At 37.0% G+C, this 19,591-nt stretch overlaps 1 long non-coding RNA gene across 1 annotated transcript in view; it reads right to left on the bottom strand.

Annotated features, from left to right (window-relative positions):
- The window catches only part of LOC141279658 (uncharacterized), a 54,404-nt gene that overhangs the window by 27,672 nt on the left and 7,141 nt on the right, over window positions 1–19,591 (bottom strand). The window contains exon 2 of the long non-coding RNA XR_012334242.1: window positions 8,839–8,938. This is a non-coding gene — a long non-coding RNA (uncharacterized lncRNA). The remainder of the gene's footprint in view (window positions 1–8,838; window positions 8,939–19,591) is intronic.

The following is a 19,591-nucleotide window of genomic DNA, read 5'->3' on the forward strand; positions in this document are numbered from 1 at the left end:
GAAACTGGTTAAACAAATGTCTAATGAGGCAAGTAGATGCTGCCTCTGATTTTAACCTGCCTCTGGGCTTTGAAAAATTTAAATGGCCCCAGTGACAGGTTATCACACTACGTACTGCCACTATCCATCTAATGACTATTTCAAGCTGAGTTGAGAGGCATAAAATAATATAAGTTAGGAATTCCAGGAAATATATAGTGTTACAGGTAATTGTGCCTACCAACCATTAATATGCTGAGTCTCAATCCTACTGTTTTGACCTATCACAAAAAACAAAGATCAGAGGCAACAGAAACCTTCAGCAAAAAACCATTCATAGGGTGTGAACATTGTGAGATTCAACAATAAATGACCTGAAATTCCAACAACACAGAATGACACTCTAAAACCTTTATAACAATTACAAGGTATCTTGGGGACATAACTCCCCTAGCAAAAGGTACTCATTAGCCTCCTCATTAACATGGATAGAAGATGTAGGGGGATGTATACCACTGGAGTTAGGCCAAGAATGGGACAAGTTGGCTTTTGCTGGTTGTAGAGTGTTCAAGGAGAAGATGGTCTCTTTGGTCTAGTGTGGGTGAGTGCTACAGAAATTATTCCAAATAAGAAGTAGACACCTGGCCAGGGAGAAATTTAGCAACATAAGTAATCCCACTTCTGTTAAAGGAGAAAACTTGACCGTTGCCCTTAATTAAAGGAAGACATTGTGAATGTCTTTTTAAGTTCTCTGCTACTGGAGCTTTTGTGTCATAAATCCATGATAAGTGGTTATGTGTGTAGAGAGTTACATAATCTTATTGTATATCAGTTTCATAATCACTAAATTGAGCTGAGAGAGAAGATCTGGTGAGAATTAAGATTCTTTTCTGTTCTCAAAGTCTGTTGGTCTAGAAATCCATGGAAAAATGATAATATAAAGAGTTTTAATAATATTTTGAGATATGGTAGGTCTCCCTCAACACAGAAACAAAGAGCTTGCCTTGAAACCAGGTTTGAGCTTGTAAGTAATGTAATTTCAATAGCCATTTTTTATACTGTGTTGGTTACTACTGAAGTTAATTTGCCCCTGTTAGCTTTTGGGGATCTTTCTTGCCCAATCACTATAATTAGATGGACAAGACCTGGAGAAGAAAAAAGAAGAAGAAGAAGAAACTGGGAGAGACATGCATTTTCATCTTCATTGATTTCAATCTCTTAAGTTTGTATGAGACTATTTCCCCAAGAGTCTTACCATCAGGTGATGGGTAAGTAGATTTTTGAGTATGCAGAAAAATTAACTTAGCAAGTTCAACACAGCAATATTTTCTTGATGTAAAAAAATATATTCATCAATAAAATTCAATTTCATACACATTTATTCAGTACCTACTAACAGCAAGGGATTATGCTAGATTCTGTTGAAAAGACTAACGCAGAAATAAGTACTTTACCTCAAGGAACTTTTAACTAGTGGAAGGTACAGAAATACAAAATAATGTAGATTGTGAGAAAAACATGTTATGTGGAAGACATTAATTGCAAATGTAAGAAATGAGCAGAATTTAAGGAAAAAAGGAGTCTTTCAGTGGCTATTGAAGGATGGATGTGATTTCAACAGGAGATTAATACACACAAAAGAGAACATCACTTTTTAGTAATGTATACATAGAGCTCAGTGTAAATAATTCAGTGTTCAAGGAGTACATTTATGCTTAAAAACTCACCAAAAATTTAAAAGGAATAGAAAAGGTTTCTTTTCAATTAGTAGTCTTGGTCTTTATTCAAGTTCAATAAAAATATTTTTTTCCTTTGATAAAAACTATGGATGGTGAAGAAACCTAGCTGAACTGTTCTGATGGAAATTCAAGCAACGAACTTGTTCTATGTCAACTCAAAACCAGAAAGTACTGATGAAGCTCTCCTAGCTCTTGGAAGTAGGTGTTTCAGAAGTGCAAGTAACGGGAGCAACCTCATTTTCTGCCAGCTGGCTTTTTGTTTTGCTTACTGTATTTATTCAGTTTCATTTTTTTAAATTAGGCTTGGATATTAATTTTCCATTAAAAGCTCTTTTCTGAGTCCCAAGGGTAGACACACATTTATAGATTATGTAAAAGTCTAGGTTTGGTTTCAGAATTGTCCTCTCCAAGGCTCCAGCACAGAAGAAAGGGGTATGTCTAAATCCAGAATCCAACACAAATAACAGGACAGATCTCAGATGGGCAACTGGCAGGGAGAATTACATGAATTCCCAGCTCCTTTCCTTTGACTTCAGCCTTCTGAAAGAAAGGCTGCCCTAACCATGGCTTGCCTCACTGCATTCAATTTTTCTTCTTTTGTCATTTATTGAAAATTATTTTCTACATATTTCCAATAACTATCTAACAGTCAGATCCTCAGTCTTCATCTTCTCAGTTACCCTGAAGCATGAAACCTATTGACCTTCCCAACCTCCTTAGTTCCTAAAACATGGAATTCTCTTTTCTCCTTTTCCTAATAACTATGGCAGATAACATTTATTGATGGGCCACACAGTTAGTAAGGGCTTTACACAGATTATCTCATTTCATCCTCATAACTCACCACAGGAGTAGATGCTATTATAATCTGCATTGTACAAAAGACAAAACAAAATAAAACATAAACCAGGAAGGGTTTGCAGACGTTAGGCAGTTTTCTGAAGGTTACCTTCTCATTACTTTCGTTCTTTTTTTCCATAAAAATGAGTGGTTTTCACAGTTTCTCTACTTTTGTTCTCTTTTTTTGTTTTTGTTCTTGCTTCTTCTGTGATTTTACCTATTCTCAAAACCTTACATAGTAACCATGGGCAAATGATTTCTGAATCAATGTCTCTAATCTCCCAAATGCCTAATATCTTCTAAGAATGCCAGCCAAGCTCAGATTTCCAAAAGTGTCATATCATTAAATCAGGAAAATAGTGGCCTTCTTTCCATATGGTAGTCAGCATGCATCCCTTCACCTTTAGGCAATAGCTCCAGATTTGAGGAAACTAACCCTGCCTCCACTGGCTACAGTCTGGTGGGATGTCAGTCAAGGTAGCCTGCCCTGTAGTGGCCAGATGTATGGTGCATGAACGCCATTTAATCCCTCTTGATCTGATTAACACAAAGTTTAGAAATAGTAGTTTATTCATTCCAAATACTTAACCTAAAAAAGACAGCACATCAAGTCATATAACCCAGACCCCTAGAGTTATACTGGTCCTTGTCTTTTCTAAGCCTACTTTTTCAGTCTCCTCTCTGAGTCTACAAACTCTCATATTTTTCTAATTCATCTCTTTCCTCTTATGCTAGCTAGAGTCAGTCTCTGTTGCTTACAAAAACAGACAAACACACACACACAACTAATATCTTCAACAATTATTTATTTAGTATCTACCATGGGAGAGGCACTCTGTTAGAGATAAGGGTGCAAAGATGAACTCTTTAGAGTTCAAATAATAAATCCTAATAATAAACAAATTTTACTTTTGTAGGAAGATAGACACACATAAAAGATGTAATTATAATACACCGTGTTGGTGCCATATCCTATAGGCAACCATGAGGCACCTCCGTAAAACTTCAACTTCCTAAGTTCCTGTCTGAGATTTAAAACTAAAACTTAAGACACACTAGCACAGGTATGCAGCCTCGTACGATAGATACAAGACATAACGGAAGACTAAAGAACATATTTATCAGAAGATGTGTTGATCAATGTCGGAAGAATAGATTCTAAAAGAAAAGGTTGGAAGTGTCCATATAAGCACTGATCAGCGGAGAGAGAATACCTTCACCAATGGGCTTCCAATAGCACAGTGAGGTGGTAAAGTTGAAGAACCTGGAGATGAAGGAAGGAAGGAAGGAAGGAAAGGAGGGAGGGAGGAAGGGAGGGAGGGGAGAAGGGAAGAAGGGAGGAAGCGGGAGAGAGAGAGAAAGAAAGAGGGGGAGAGAAAGGAGGAAGCAAGGAAGGAGGGAGGGAAGGAAAGAGGGAAGGAGGATGGGAGGGAGGAAGGAACACAGACTCCAGTTGGTCCTACCTGTGTCAGATGATCACCTGGACCAATCACTTTGTCCAGGGATTTGGGAAATCGATTGGCTAGTCTGAATAACCCTGGGGGTGGTATGGCTTTTTGATTGACAGCCCTGCCAGGAACAAATGAAGTGAAGGGGCATTTATAAAACAATAGGAAGAGAAAACAAAAAAGCAATAAATACCCAGAATAATACCCTTCCAAGGGCACTAAATTGAACCTTATAATTCCCATTGTAATTTAACTTTGCCCATGGTTCTTAAGTAACCCTACCTTATGTTATTAGCCTTAGAGTACTTATCCAATCTTATTTTGTCAACTCCTTGAGTATTCTCCTCATCTTTGTGTCTTTAGCATCTTTCACAGTCCTGGAACTATGGGTGCTTGATATGTATTTGCTGGGCTGAATTATAAATAAGCCACTAGAGAATTATTTGATAAGATGAAAAAGATGATGCTTGGCTTGGTGCAGACACCACCCTTGACTATACCTATGATCACCTCGCTGTTACCACTTCCAGCCCAGGAGTGGTTGAGAATCTGGTAGATTAGTCAGCGGTAGAAGCAGACACAACAGTCTAAATACCACCATATAAGCACGTGCTAGATTGTTTACTGGCCACATATGTCTCCCATTCCTACACACATGCCCCTTTATAGTGTGACTTTACTAAGCCTTCATTAAGAAAAATTTCTACCCTTTTGAGTCTGGGCTAAAAGTGTGACTAGCTTTGAACAACACAATGTACAAGAAGTGGCAATGTGTGCGTTCCAGAGCCTAGACCTCCAGAGGGCTTGCACATTCTGTCTTTGAGTACCTAGGATGCTGCCCTGATACTACCATGCCTTGGAGGGAAGAACCACATAGAAAGACTCAGCTGTCCCAGTAGTCCCAGTTGAGCCTATTCCTTAGGCACCCCACCTGCTAATGCTCCATCATTTGTGAGTACAGGTAAGTCCAGCAGAAAAACCACTCAGTTAACTCACAAAATCATGAGAAATGATCACTGGTTATTATTTCAGACCACTAAGTTTCAGAGTAGTTTTTAACACAGCAATAGAGAACTTAAGTGGAATAAGACCAAGCTAACTTTCCCAGGTGAGCCTTGAGGAATAGTCTCTAAAATATTCTAGCTACTGATGTTACTAGTATGTTGTGCAAACAAATCCAAATGAGAATAAGCAAAGGCTATTTATTCAGAACTTTGTATAGCAAGGGAGTCAGCCACCATCACTTGCGGTTCGGCAGAATCAAAGGCAGGCAGAGGAGCGGGGAAGCTCTATAGTGGAAAGGTATGTGCTGATTGGAAGCTGTTGACATTGGGAAGCTGTATACAGGTAACTAGGATCCAGGCAATCTATGTGATTGGTTAAAGGTACATAATTGGCTATCTCCTTTTGGTCCTAAGTTGAGGTGAGGATAAAAATTAGGGAATTGATAAAAATTTGTGGTCCATTTGAGCCAACAGTTATAGGAGTTCTTGTTTGGCTTCCTGGACTGGTTACTATAAATAGTACATTGAGCTGGTTGCAATAGATTGTGGGCCAGAGGTCTGTTTTTATAGATGGTCTAATTATTATCCATTTGGAATATTCAGTTCCTCCTCCAGAACAGGAGGCCCAGGCTGAGTTTAACCAAGATCAACTAAACTGTAGGACGAAGACCTTTGTAAAGAATTTTTTAAGAGGAAAAGATATGGGTAAACGGAGCTTGGGGTATGAATCCCCTGAGGGTAAAGGGGTCCCCGTATTTCATGGGAAAAGCAGTTAAGACAAATCCTCTAAGCTCAATGCTATCAAAAGTCAGCAGAGCAAGAGTAAAAGGTATTGCTGTCCATCTTATAAAGCTGTCAAAGCCCCAAGGCAGTGTCACCAAGAAGTCTCTTTCTAAATGAAGACTCCTAGAATGAGAATAACTCATTAATTCATTTACCTCTATGATCATAAACCAGTTTATTAATTTATTAAGAAAGAAAAGAGCTCAATAAGGGAATGAAACTTGTGACAAACAAGTTTTGATGATTTCCACAGTATTGAAAAATGAAATACTCCTCTTATTTCACTTAGCAAAATCCTATCAAGCACCTGACACGTGTAAATCACTATTTATCAGTGAGAGGGCAAAATGGACAAGCTGTGGCTTTTCTTCCCAAGGAATTGGTAGCCTAGCAGGTTCACGGACACTAAAGCATGCATATCCACCCCGAGGATATCATGTAAAGGTGCTAAGTGTGGTAATAGCAATAGGCTGTGGGAGTATGAAAGACCAGAAAGTTCTCTTCTATACTTAAAGGATGGGGAATGATGTCATAGAGTATGTGCTGGTGAAGGAGAGGCTTGAAGGAGGATAGCATTCATATCTTAAAAAAATTAAGCTGTGGGCAAGTTCAAGAGGAAGAAAGGGTCCTTGGGATCCTGAAACAAATGAGTAAAGCTGCAGGATAAAGACTATTTGTCTGAAGAGTAGAATTTGATTAAAGAACAACAACCCAAAAAAAGTGAGGAAGGAAATTTTCATCCAGAAGGTGGAGGATCTTGAATGCTTACATAAGAAATTTGACATTTATTCTATAGGATAAGATTCATGAAACTTTCGAGCAGCAGAATGACCTATTCAGAGCATCACTCTCAAATGAGTAATCCAGCAGTGGATTTTTCAATGAAGAAATAAGTTTGGATACAAAGGTACCAGATTGAAAACCACTGGCAAGATCTAATTGGAGCATCAGGATGAAAGTGAGGGGGCGAAATAGATTGCCCCAAATTTATTTATAAGTATATGACTAGATGGGGGCTGGGAATTGAAAAGAGAAAAGGAGAAAAAAGAAAAGGAAGTATTCTAAATATAAAATTAGAATACTAAAATTTGCCTATTGCTAACTCTACAAAAGAGTTATCACCCTGTACAATTTCAAATGCCCACTTTACCCTGTGAAATCATAAAGGGGCACACAGAAATACATTTTAAAATGACATATGACCATATGATTTATCATCATACTTGGAAATTAGGACTCAGATTCGATTTTTTTCCTTACCATTGCTATTTCTTTGAAGAGCTTCCCATAACCCAAATGTTCTCTCAGTGTTTCAATGTATTTATGAAATGGTGATGATTTTGGCCACTGTCTCACAGATTTAGAGAAGAAACAAATTGAATTCATTTCTGCAATGCACATTGAGAATTTCAGTGGTTTTCTTTTATTTCAGGAAAAATATATGCTTTTAAAATACTCATCACAGCCAAGGTTAGGCAACTGAAATTGCCTTCTGCTCTATAGAGACTGCATAATACGAACTGGAGGAAAAAAATGATCCTGAAACATGAGGTTTCATATTAAAAAAGGAAAAAAAAATCTAGAACATAAATTGTAGTTTTCTTGCAGAATATATAACAGCTCACTTGTGGTGCTCCTGTCTCTTGCTGAACGGGGCCAATGGAAAATATTTCTCGATTCAGCATTTTGTTTGATCCCTTACTACACAGTGATTGATCACAGCAATTTCTTTCACATAAACAGAATCCTCCAGATAAGCTTGTTGGAGACACTCAGGGCTATGAATACACTGCAGACCCAAAACTAATATTTTGCTTGCAGTGTTTAAACTCAGTGCCAATAGGGCTCAAACTACTTGTATCATAAAAGCAAAACTCTTTTAAGCATCCTGATTTAATCAGGTTCTAGGAAAAGGGCACTGCCTAAACATGCTTCTCCTGTAGTGGGGTATCTGTCTTTTCACTAGAGCCCCAACGTACAAGCAACAAAACATATGGTGTAACGCTGGCAGCATCTTTAATCATTAGGAAACGATCCAGCAAGTACTCAGCTATCTCATTTTGGAGAGCAGAAAGCTGTATCGGGAAGGAAGAGGAATGGAGGACAGCATTTCCTGTGATCCTGTACATTTTCTCATATTGATGATGGTCATTTCTGCCACTGGAGCAGCCAGAATTGTAATTTGAGAGGAGTGTCATTTTCTGCAGATCCAAGCTTTGTGTAATCCTCCCATTTAAATGACGTGATCCTGCAGGCTGAGGATTTCATGGCCCACAATTTGTCACTTCTCCACCGCCTGAGAGTGAAACAGTAACTAAATGACAATCAATAGACTGATTTTATTATGTCTGCCTGTTCACCTTGTTTGAACCAATTTTTAGTTTGTTAATTATGTTTTAATATGCCACCAAACATAGAGGTGATCATGATTTTCCAACAAAAGGAAAGAGATCATCAAATGAGGAGAGGTTCAATTAAAATGGACAGAAATCTATAACCGCCCCCCCTCCACTACCATAGTACAATATCTGTATGAGAAATAGACTATTTGCATTTAAAAAATCTTTTGAACTCAACTGATGGATTTCTTTTACTTATTATAGTCAGGTTTTATTTTTCATCTAGATTTAAATGACTAAAATCTTTTAAATACCTACATAGATGTAAAGAATATATTTTTGCACTTTTGATGTAGATAAATAACTTTTAGAAGTATGGAGCAAATAGATACTATCCCTTGAGTTAAGTGTTTGGAGCCATGCCTGGTAAGATACCCCCTTTTCTATTTAATAATCTGTAAGAAAGTTTGGAAAGAAAGATTTTACAGTTTTAGAACATCAGAGTTTTGGGACAAGGACAGGTATTTAATATAAACAGACTTTAGGAAAATCCTGGGACCCAAAAGTGAATGCCATTTTCAAGATGTAGCAATGATGTAAATCTGGGTGTGGGTAACTGGAGTCACCTGGAATGAATGCTGCGTTTAGTACTCTGAATTCTCCATTGTAAACATTAATAGGTAGTGGCCTTGGAAGATGGACTCACCGTGATGTGTCCTCTTTGAAACTCTTTCCTCTTCTCTTGGCATCTGGACTTCAACGTTTTTACGGTGATTTTAACATTCTTCATCCAAACTGAAAGGCTTCTGAGAATGAAAGGGGGGTTTATTAATAGATACATGAGGAATATTGACAAAAACCAGGGTCGTCCTACAAACTGACATGTATGGTCAACCTCAACATCTGGACTCTGGACTCTTAGGTGGTGTGGTATGAAAATTCCTCTTATATCCCTTCATAAATATGTAATTATGAAGAGATTATGTAATTGTTGGAAAGAATGTTTGCATACATAGCATAAAGTAGGAGAGGTGAGACAGGAGAAAAGAGAAGGTGAAGAAAGTAGCATGAGAAATCCTTTGCATAAAGATGCCATCTAGATGTTATCACCTTGATGATAACATATTAATACTTTCCTAAAACTGGATAAATTTAATCACCCTTTATAGAGAATTCATCTCTCCCCATTGTTTTTGGTTCTGTGCACCATTTTCTCAGGATACTTTTTAATTTCTTCCTAAATTTCAAATGATGAAATGAGGCAAAAATATGGTCTGACTTTGGCTCACCCAATTATTAGGATTGTTGGTATTGTTTTTGACATAGGCTTGTTTTGTGTTCACCCCCATGAGTGGTTCTACCTCTGGATCCAATTCAAATGCTAGTTAAATAATTTTAATATCTTCCTTTGTCCCTCCAAGAGCAAATCTGTGATGGAGTTGATGAAGCAAGATGGTTATCTTGCCCTAAACTAGGTATAAGAGTGATAGGTTCTAGGTAGGCTCTTCCAGTTAGTCAGTGGACTAGAGAGAGCTGACTCTCTCTGCTCTGTAGGTTCCACTTCTGAGGAAGGTGATTACTGGATATCTGTGGCCCCTATTTACAGAAAATTGCTTCTATAAAATAAAAGAATACAAAAACAAAATGTGTCAGAACAAGCACCCCTGGCCTATTCATGTCCTCAATGTTATGCTTATTTCAAATATATAAATAAAGCTATTTTTTTCTTCTTTTGAGGAAATGTTTACTATTAAAAGCTCTAAATTTGTTGTTATAGTTTAAGCTAGAAAAGGTTAATGAACTATTCATGGAGCAAGAACATTTTCATCATTTTCATAATGTTACTATTCCCTTAAAATATTTTAAACCTTACAAGTGATGCACCCATTTTTCCTTTCCCTTCCCATCTTCTTTTTTTTTTTGCAAGAACAATTGTATTTGCTTCCATTCTTTATTTTCTTCTTCCTCCTTTCATTTAACAAATATTTATATAGTGTTTTCTGTATTCCAGGCACTATTCTTGGCACTTGGGATATACTAGAGGAAAATACTGACATAAATCTCTGTCCTTGAGGAGCTGATATTCTAGTGGAAAGAGAAATAATTTAAATGGAATAAATACTCAGGTTAGGGAATTAATGTCATGGAAAAAAAAAAGGGCTGGAAGTACTGGGTCAAGATAGGGGAGTATGGATATGAATTTTAAATGAGATAAGCCTTATTGAGAAAGTGACATTTGAGCTACATGGTATTGTATAAACAACACTGGGAGTTATTTTTTTTAATAAGTTGTATTATTTCATATAAAGATTAAACTCTGTAGCACTTCGGCATGCTTGATATAATAAAATAATAAAATAAAAAATATAATATTGCGTGCTCTGATAATGACTTAGTATAGGTCATTTCATTTAACCTTCATGACAACTCTATGCAACAGGTGCTACTATTATCTCTCCTTGGGGAAAGTTAGACCAACAATGATCAATTTGCTCTGGCACACAGCTAGTAAGTGGCGAGGTTGGCATTGATACCCAGGTAGTCTGATTCCAGATTCCATTACCTAAACCACTAGTCATATTCTCTTGAATTCTTTCACACCAAAGAAAATGTTGCTCTTTTTCTTGATGGCTCCTCATTGGTCTCAATAATAATTTGCACTACATAAGGCAGTTGAGAGGGAGGAGGACAACTCTTAACTTTCCAATAGAAATGTTGGTGGTTGGTGAAATGAGTTAGGCATGTGGAATAAAGAAGGCATGAGACTCTCTCTTCCCACTAAAAATGGGTTATGGGTGATGAGGTGCTTCTTAGGAGAGCATGCATGATTAGTATGAATGGGAATTTAAATGTATATATCAAAGGGAGGAAACATCACGTTGAATTTTAAAGATTGCAAATAAATATAGTTGAATCTGTTATACGTATTCATATTAGCAATAACTACTTCAAAATTAATGTCGACTAATGCTAAGATTGGTGGATGATGTCTCTGAAGCTTTACTGCAGGCTATTCTCACAGAAATTCATTAATGCCTTTATGGTTAATTTCCTGAGGCTTAGTTTTTGGTCTTTCCTGATGAGCTATTAACCTCTCTTTTTAAAAAAGAGATTTATTTGAAAAAAAGAAAAAGAAAAGTCTCGTTCAATCCAATACATAGATTTTTCTTTAAGATAGGCTGAGGCATTGCATAAAAACTGGAAAGACTGCAGAGGTCTGGGTAACACTTGAGTATCTGTGGAAGTTTTTTTCTTCTTGAACTTGACCTCTTCCTCTCCAGAACACTCTAAGTAAGGATGTTAATATCATCTCCAAAATATATTTTATTGCTTCAAATATTGAGAAGACTGTTAATCTTCTACTTACAAAATCTCCAAAGGCGGAAAATAATTGGAGAATTTGGTACTCAACAATTTTAAGCTCTAATTTAACTACTCATCCCTTTCTGATATTAAGGGTTATATCAAAATTAAAGATTAGAATTTTTAAAAAGAGAAAGACAACTGTCTTGTGCTGTGGTTATTCTTTCCTCCTCTCTCTGAAAGATGGCAATGTTCCTTAAAGAGCAATACAGAAGTATCATCTTTAGTTTAACTTTTCTTTGCTTTTGGTAACAACATTTGTTTTTTTAATCCAAATTTGAATATTTTCCCCAAAATAGTGTTCAGTGATATTTCTAATCAATCAAATCTCTCAACTTTCCTCCTCTTTGCATAAAAAGTCTTAAAGCTTTTCTTCATCCTCTTCTATTACCTCTGTGTCTGAAGAGAAGATTATGTTTGCATCTTTATAGATATTAGATTTAAATCCTATTAATTGTCTTTGAGGGTTTGTTATATATCTATAAACTGGACTGCATACTGAATTCTTCTAGCTTCCTCAAATATCTGGCTACGAATCTCCAAACTAACATTTCCAATTTTCTCCCAACTTTCTGATTTGGGATCACTAAGAACAAAGACTATCCTTGAATCTTTCTGGAAGGGACTATACCAGATCCTCTACACTACCAGATGGCAGCCAAACTGCAGGAACCTGAATCTTGGGTCCATATAGCCCAATTAAAAAGGGCTCCCTCAGGCCCTAGGAACTGCTCACCAGCTGGAGACCATAAGATCAAACTAACTACGAAAAGAGGTAGCCGACATCGAGGTAAACTGCTTCCTCTAAATTTGTCAGATCAAGAGGATCAAGAATGTTTCTTTCCTTTCCTCCTTCCTTCACTGACCATTCTTTTGCTAATTCTTATATCACGAAGGCATTTACAATTCTTTTGTCCACCTTTTGCCTTGTTCTGGCTTGGAAAGATAATGCCAATGCTCATATATCTCATATTACTCATTGTTGGGTAATACAACCGCCAAACAACTGTTGGATTTACCACAATGCCAGTGATCATAAAGTTCTGCTCATCACAAACTTTTTCCTGATTTCCGATGCCTCAATTTCTCTGGAGAAACACATCCTCTCTATATTGTGTCAGACTCCCCAACCCTGGGGGTCCATTTTCCTGTCTCTGGTTAACAACTCCAAATCTGCAGAAACTTACATCCAGGCTCTATACAAAGAAAGGGACACAAGGCAAGGGTAACCAGAATAAAACCTCCTGTGTGGTCTACAGATCTTTACATTTTACTGTCCCCCATGGCTGTCACCTTTCCAGTTCTGAGCCACTCACTCAAACTGGAGTTACCAGGAGTCATTCGTGATTCAAAATTTGCCTCCTTTGGCAGATCCCTACTGCCCTGGTTAGGAGTAAGTACAAATGAGACTATGATCAGGAATCTTGCCTTAGCTCTTGAAGATATTGCAGAATGTGCTGCTAAAGCAATAGCTGCCCAACAAAATCCCTAGACTGTCTGGCCAAAGTTGTTTTTGATACTAGGATAGGCTTGATTATCTTTTAGCTGAGCAAAGAGGTGCTAGTGCTGTGGCCAACACCACATGCTGCTCTTGGATAGACACTTCTGGGGAAGTTGATTCTTAGCTACATAAGGTCACTGAACAAGCCACTTGGCTTAAGAAAGTGACTCCTTCAACAGAGCACTTTCTCTGATATATTTGATTCTGATTGGTTTGGGTCTTGGGGGCCATGCTCCAAAATGCACTCCAGACATTGAGAATTATCCTGTTTATAATAATCATAGTAGTGTCCCTTATGGGATGCATTCTCTCAAAAGCTTTAAATGCATGTTCCAAGCTGGTAGCCACCAAGAAAATAATCTCACTAAGAACAGGACATCCGAAAAGAAATGACAAGAATGACTGGCTTAAATGCGAGCCCAAAGTTGTGACCCATGAATACCACAGAAAGGATCAGCAGAAAACTGCAGGAACTTCAAGGTGATAACTGGGAGCAATGCTAATGCCTTAAACTTTGATCACATCTCTCAGGCTGAGAGTCTGATGAAAAGGAGGGGATTGCTGAAAACAAGACAATAGGCCCCAAATGGAGTCACGCTAAATCCCATGTCACCAATCTCAGACTGAATTACAGTTTCAGCCTCTTCTAGAGAAGAATCTTAAACCAAACAGGAATCACTTGGCCAGCATTAGTGAGTTAATCTGCCTGATAGTCCCCCGCCACCCCTAAAGGAAGGTGACCTTACCACAACGAATCCACTTTTTGCTGGCATAAATTCCTTGCTCCCACTATCTTCTACCTATAAAAGTCTTTCTCTGTGTACAGCTCCCTGGATCTCCTTTTTATCTGCTTGATGGGATGCTGCCTGAATCACTGAATAAAGCCAACACAATCTTGAAAATATACTCAGTTGAATTTTGTTTTTTAACAGTATTTTCCCTCTTGGCAGGCAGATGCCATGTGGCGAGGAAGCCCAAGTTACCACATGCAAAGGCTAAGTGAAAATAAGTGATGACTTGTCACCCCCCCCCAGTGGTTCCAGCCACTTAGCTAAGGCACCACATATGTGAATGTAGCAGTATGTCAGACATTCCAGGCTCAGAAGACATAATGTGGAGCAGAAAGACTGTCCCAATGAGGCAGCACTAATTGCCCAATTATGAGATATAATATTGTTGATTCGATTCATGAAGGTTTGTGGTAAATTTTTGCACAGCATTTCGTAACACACACAGCTTCTAATGTGTTTAGGCAACTCACCTCAACTCACTGATCCATCCTAATTTATAAAATGAGACAACTGAGGTAACTAATTTCAAAGACCACTCCCTGCAAAATTCTGGCCATCCATGATTTTTACATATGCAAGTATTCTTACTGATAGAGGTGAGAACATGAGTTAAAAAATCTTGGCACCTCCATTATTTACTTTGTGAATCTTGTCCTCGCTTACTGGCATTTCTGCTTTAATTAAAGATAATCTAGAACAAAAACTAGATTAAAGGAGATAAAAAGTGTTAAACGTGATTCTGGAACATAATAAGTACACCAGCAATGTTACCTTTTATTATTAATGGAAAAATCAGGAGAACCTAGAGCCTAATCCCAGAGTTATTCACTCTAACCTTCACCAACAGTGGAAGAGAAAGTGCAGTTTATGAGTTTTAAAGATAATTTGTGTAGATGTTTTTGAACTTGGTAAAAGCTCTGTGTTTCCAACCTTAAAAACCTGAAAATTAATAATCTTCACACTTCTCTGCAAAAATCAATAAAAAGTAATGTACAGAAGCATCACATCTCTATTCCTTTAAAAATTATCTTTACTGGAAAATCAGAGCAGAATATCATGAGTAATTAAACTTAAACTCTGCCTGAAAGCATGTTAATAAAAACTGTGTTTGGTATTGTTAGTATTGTTACAAAAAAAATTTAGAACTATCCAGAAGAAAGAAGACAAAAATGAAAAAAACAGAGTTAAATAAATAAATAACCCAAAATAAGAAAGAAAAGCATGTCTGGAAATAAACTGAACAAAAAAGTTAAAGGACAAACACAAGAGGAGGAAAAGACTTACAATAACAAACCCAAAACAAATAAGAAAATGGTAATAGGAACATACATATTGATAACTACCTTAAATGTAAATGGATTAAATGCTCCAACCAAAAGACATAGAAGGCTGAATGGATACAAAAACAAGACCCGTACATATGTTCTCTGCAAGAGACCACTTCAGACCTAGGGACACATACAGACTGAAAGTGAGGGGATGGAAAAAGATATTCCATGAAATGGAAAACAAAAGAAAGCTGGAGTAGCAATTCTCATATCAGAGAAGATTGACTTTAAAATAAAGACTATTATAAGAGACAAGGAAGGACACTACCTAATGATCAAGAGCTCAATCCAAGAAGATATAACAATAGTAAATATTTATGCACCCAACATAGGAGCACCTCAATACATAAGGCAAATGCTAATAGCCATAAAGGGGGAAATCGACAGTAACACAATCATAGTAACACCCCACTTTCACCAATGGACAGATCATCCAAAATGAAAATAAATAAGGAAACACAAGCTTTAAATGATACATTAAAAAAGATGGACTTAATTGATATTTATAGGACGTTCCATTCAAAAACAACAGAATACACATTCTTCTCAAGTGCTCATGGAACATTCTCCAGGATAGATCATATCTTGGGTGACAAATCAAGCCTTGGTAAATTTAAGAAAATTGAAATCATATCAAGTATCTTTTCCAACCACAACACTATGAGACTAGATATCAATTACAGGAAAAAAAATTGTAAAAAAATCAAACACATGGAAGGTAAACACTACATTACTAAATAACCAAGAGATTACGAAGAAATAAAAGAGAAAATCAAAAACTACCTAGAAACAAATAACAATGAAAACACAATGACCCAAGACCTATCGGATACAGCAAAAGCAGTTCTAAGAGGGAAGTTTATAGTATTACAATCCTACCTCAAGAAACAAGAAACATCTCAAATAAAATACCTAACCTTATACCCAAAGCAATTAGAGAAAGAAGAACAAAAAAACCCCAAAGTTAGCAGAAGGAAAGAAATCATAAATATCAAAGCAGAAATAAACGAAAAAGAAATGAAGGAAATGATAGCAAAGATCAATAAAACTAAAAGTTTGTTCTTTGAGAAGATACACAAAATTGATAAACCATTAGCCAGACTCATCAAGAAAAAAAAGGAAGACTCAAATCAATAGAATTAGAAATGAAAAAGGAGAAGTAATAACTGACATTGCAGAAATACAAAGGACCTTGAGAGATTACTACAAGCAACTATATGCCAATAAAATGGACAACCTGGATGAAATGGACAAATTCTTAGAAAGGCACAACCTTCCAAGCCTGAACCAGGAAGAAATAGAAAATATGAACAGACCAATTACAAGCACTGAAATTGAAATTGTGATTAAAAATCTTCCAACAAACAAAAGCCCAGGACCAAATGGCTTCACAGGCAAATCTTATCAAACATTTAGAGAAGAGCTAACACCTATCCTTCTCAAACTCTTCCAAAATATAGCAGAGGGAGGAACACTCCCAAACTCATTCTACAAGGCCACCACCACGCTGGTATCAAAACCGGACAAAGATGCCACAAAAAGAAAACTACAGGCCAATATCATGGATGAACATACATGCAAAAATCCTCAACAAAATACTAGAAAACAGAATCCAACAGCACATTAAAAGGATCATACAGCATGATCAAGTGGGGTTTATCCCAGGAATGCAAGGATTCTTCAATTTATGCAAATCAATCAATGTGATATACCATATTAACAAATTGAAGGAGAAAAACCACATGATCATCTCAATAGATGCAGAAAAAGCTATGAACAAAATTCAACACCCATTTATGATAAAAACCCTCCAGAAAGTAGGCATAGAGTGAACTTACCTCAACATAATGAATGCCATATATTACAGACCTACAGCCAACATTGTTCTCAACAGTGAAAAAATGAAACCATTTCCACTAAGATCAGGAACAATGCAAGGCTGCCCACTCTCACCACTATTATTCAACAAAGTTCTGGAAGTTTTAGCCACAGCAGTCAGAGAAGAAAAAGAAATAAAAGGAATCCAAATTGGAAAAGAAGAAGTACAACTGTCACTGTTTGCAGATGACATGATACTATACATAGAGAATCTTAAAGATGCTACCAGAAAACTACTAGAGCTAGTCAATGAATCTGGTAAAATAGCAGGATACAAAATTAATGCACAGAAATCTCTTGCATTCCTATACACTAATGATGAAACATCTGAAAGAGAAATAAAGGAAACACTCCCATTTACCACTGCAACAAAAAGAATAAAATACCTAGGAATAAATCTACCTAAGGAGACAAAAGACCTGTATGCAGAAAACTATAAGACACTGATGAAAGAAATTAAAGATGATACAAATAGATGGAGAGATATACCATGTTCTTGGATTGGAAGAATCAACATTGTGAAAATGACTCTACTACCCAAAGCAATCTACAGATTCAATGCAATCCCTATCAAAGTACCACTGGCATTTTTCACAGAACTAGAACAAAAAAATTCACAATTTGTATGGAAACACAAAAGACCCTGAATAGCCAAAGCAATCCTGAGAAAGAAAAACAGCTGGAGGAATCAGGCTCCCTGACTTCAGACTATACTACAAAGCTACAGTATGCTACTGACACAAAAACAGAAATATAGATCAATGGAACAGGATAGAAAGCCCAGAGATAAACCCACACACATATGGTCACCTTATCTTTGATAAAGGAGGCAAGAATATACAATGGAGAAAAGAGAGCCTCTTCAATAGGCGGTGCTGGGAAAACTGGACAGCTACATGTAAAAGAATGAAATTAGAACACTCCCTCACACCAACCACAAAAATAAACTCAAAATGGATTAAAGACCTAAATGAAAGGCCAGACACTATAAAACTCTTAGAGGAAAACATAGGCAGAACACTCTATGAGATAAATCACAGCAAGATTCTTTTTGACCCATCTCCTAGAATAATGGAAATAAAAACAAAAATAAACAAATGGGACCTAATGAAATTTAAAAGCTTTTGCACAGCAAAGGAAGCCATAAACAGGACGAAAAGACAGGCCTCAGAATGGGAGAAAATATTTGCAAAGGAAGCAACTGACAAAGGATTAATCTCCAAACTATACAAGCAGTTCATGCAGTCAATACCAAAAAAACAAACAGCCCAATCCAAAAATAGGCGGAACACCTAAACATACATTTCTCCAAAGAAGATATACAGATTGACAACAAACACATGAAAGGATGTTCAACATCACTAATCATTAGAGAAGTGCAAATCAAAACCACAGTGAGGTATCACCTCACACCGGTCAGAATGGCCACCATTAAAAAATCTACAAACAATAAATGCTGGAGAGGGTGTGGAGAAAAGGGAATCCTCCTACACTGTTGGTGGGAATATAAATGATACAGCCACTATGGAGAACAGTATGAAGGTTCCTCAAAAATCTAAAAATAGAACTACCATACGACCCAGCAATCCCACTACTGGGCATATACCCTGAGAAACCCATAATTCAAAAAGAGTCAGGTACCACAATGTTCATTGCAGCTCTATTTACAATAGCCAGGATATGGAAACAACCTTACTGTCCATCAGCAGATGAATGGATAAAGAAGATGTGGCACATATATACAGTGGAATATTACTCAGCCATAAAAAATGAAATTGAGTTATTTGTAGTGAGGTGGATGGACTTAGATTCTGTCATACAGAGTGAAGTAAGTCAAAAAGAGACAAACAAATACCAGATGCTAATACATATATATGGAATCTAAAAAAATCAATAAATAAATGGTGCTGAAAAACCTAGGGGCAGGACACAAAATAGACGCAGACATAGAGAACGGACCTGAGGACACAGGGAGGGGGAAGGGTAAGCTGGGACGAAGTGAGAGAGTGACATGGACATATATACAGTACCAAATGTAAAATAGATAGCTAGTGGGAAGCAGCTGCATAGCACAGGGAGATCAACTCGGCGCTTTGTGACCATCTAGAGGGGTGGGATAGGGAGGGTGGGAGGGAAGGAGACGCAAGAGGGAAGAGATATGGGGACATATGTATATGTATAACTGATTCACTTTGTTATACAGCAGAAACTAACACACCATTGTAAAGCAATTATACTCCAATAAAGATGTTAAAATAGATAACTAAAAAAAGAATAGAATTACCAGTGATCCAGCAATTCTACTTCTGGGTATTTACCCAAAAGAGGTGAAAGAAGGGTCTTGAAGAGATACTTGTACAACCATATTCATAGCAGCATGAAAAAAAAAAAAAAAGTAAAAAGACATATGGCTCTGCACTCTCTCACAGACTCACAAAATTCATTTCTTCTTATAGATACAACTTGTTATATGGTGAACCCTGACACAATTACTCTTTGTATCCAGAGTTGCTTACTTCAAAATAATATGATTTCCAAATGATAAAGTTCCTGACCTCAAGGTGAGCCCAGTCTGATATTGCTATGCCACCTCAAACT

The sequence above is a fragment of the Tursiops truncatus genome, chromosome 10 (genome assembly GCF_011762595.2).
Source record: "Tursiops truncatus isolate mTurTru1 chromosome 10, mTurTru1.mat.Y, whole genome shotgun sequence".
Taxonomy (NCBI): Eukaryota; Metazoa; Chordata; class Mammalia; order Artiodactyla; family Delphinidae; genus Tursiops; species Tursiops truncatus.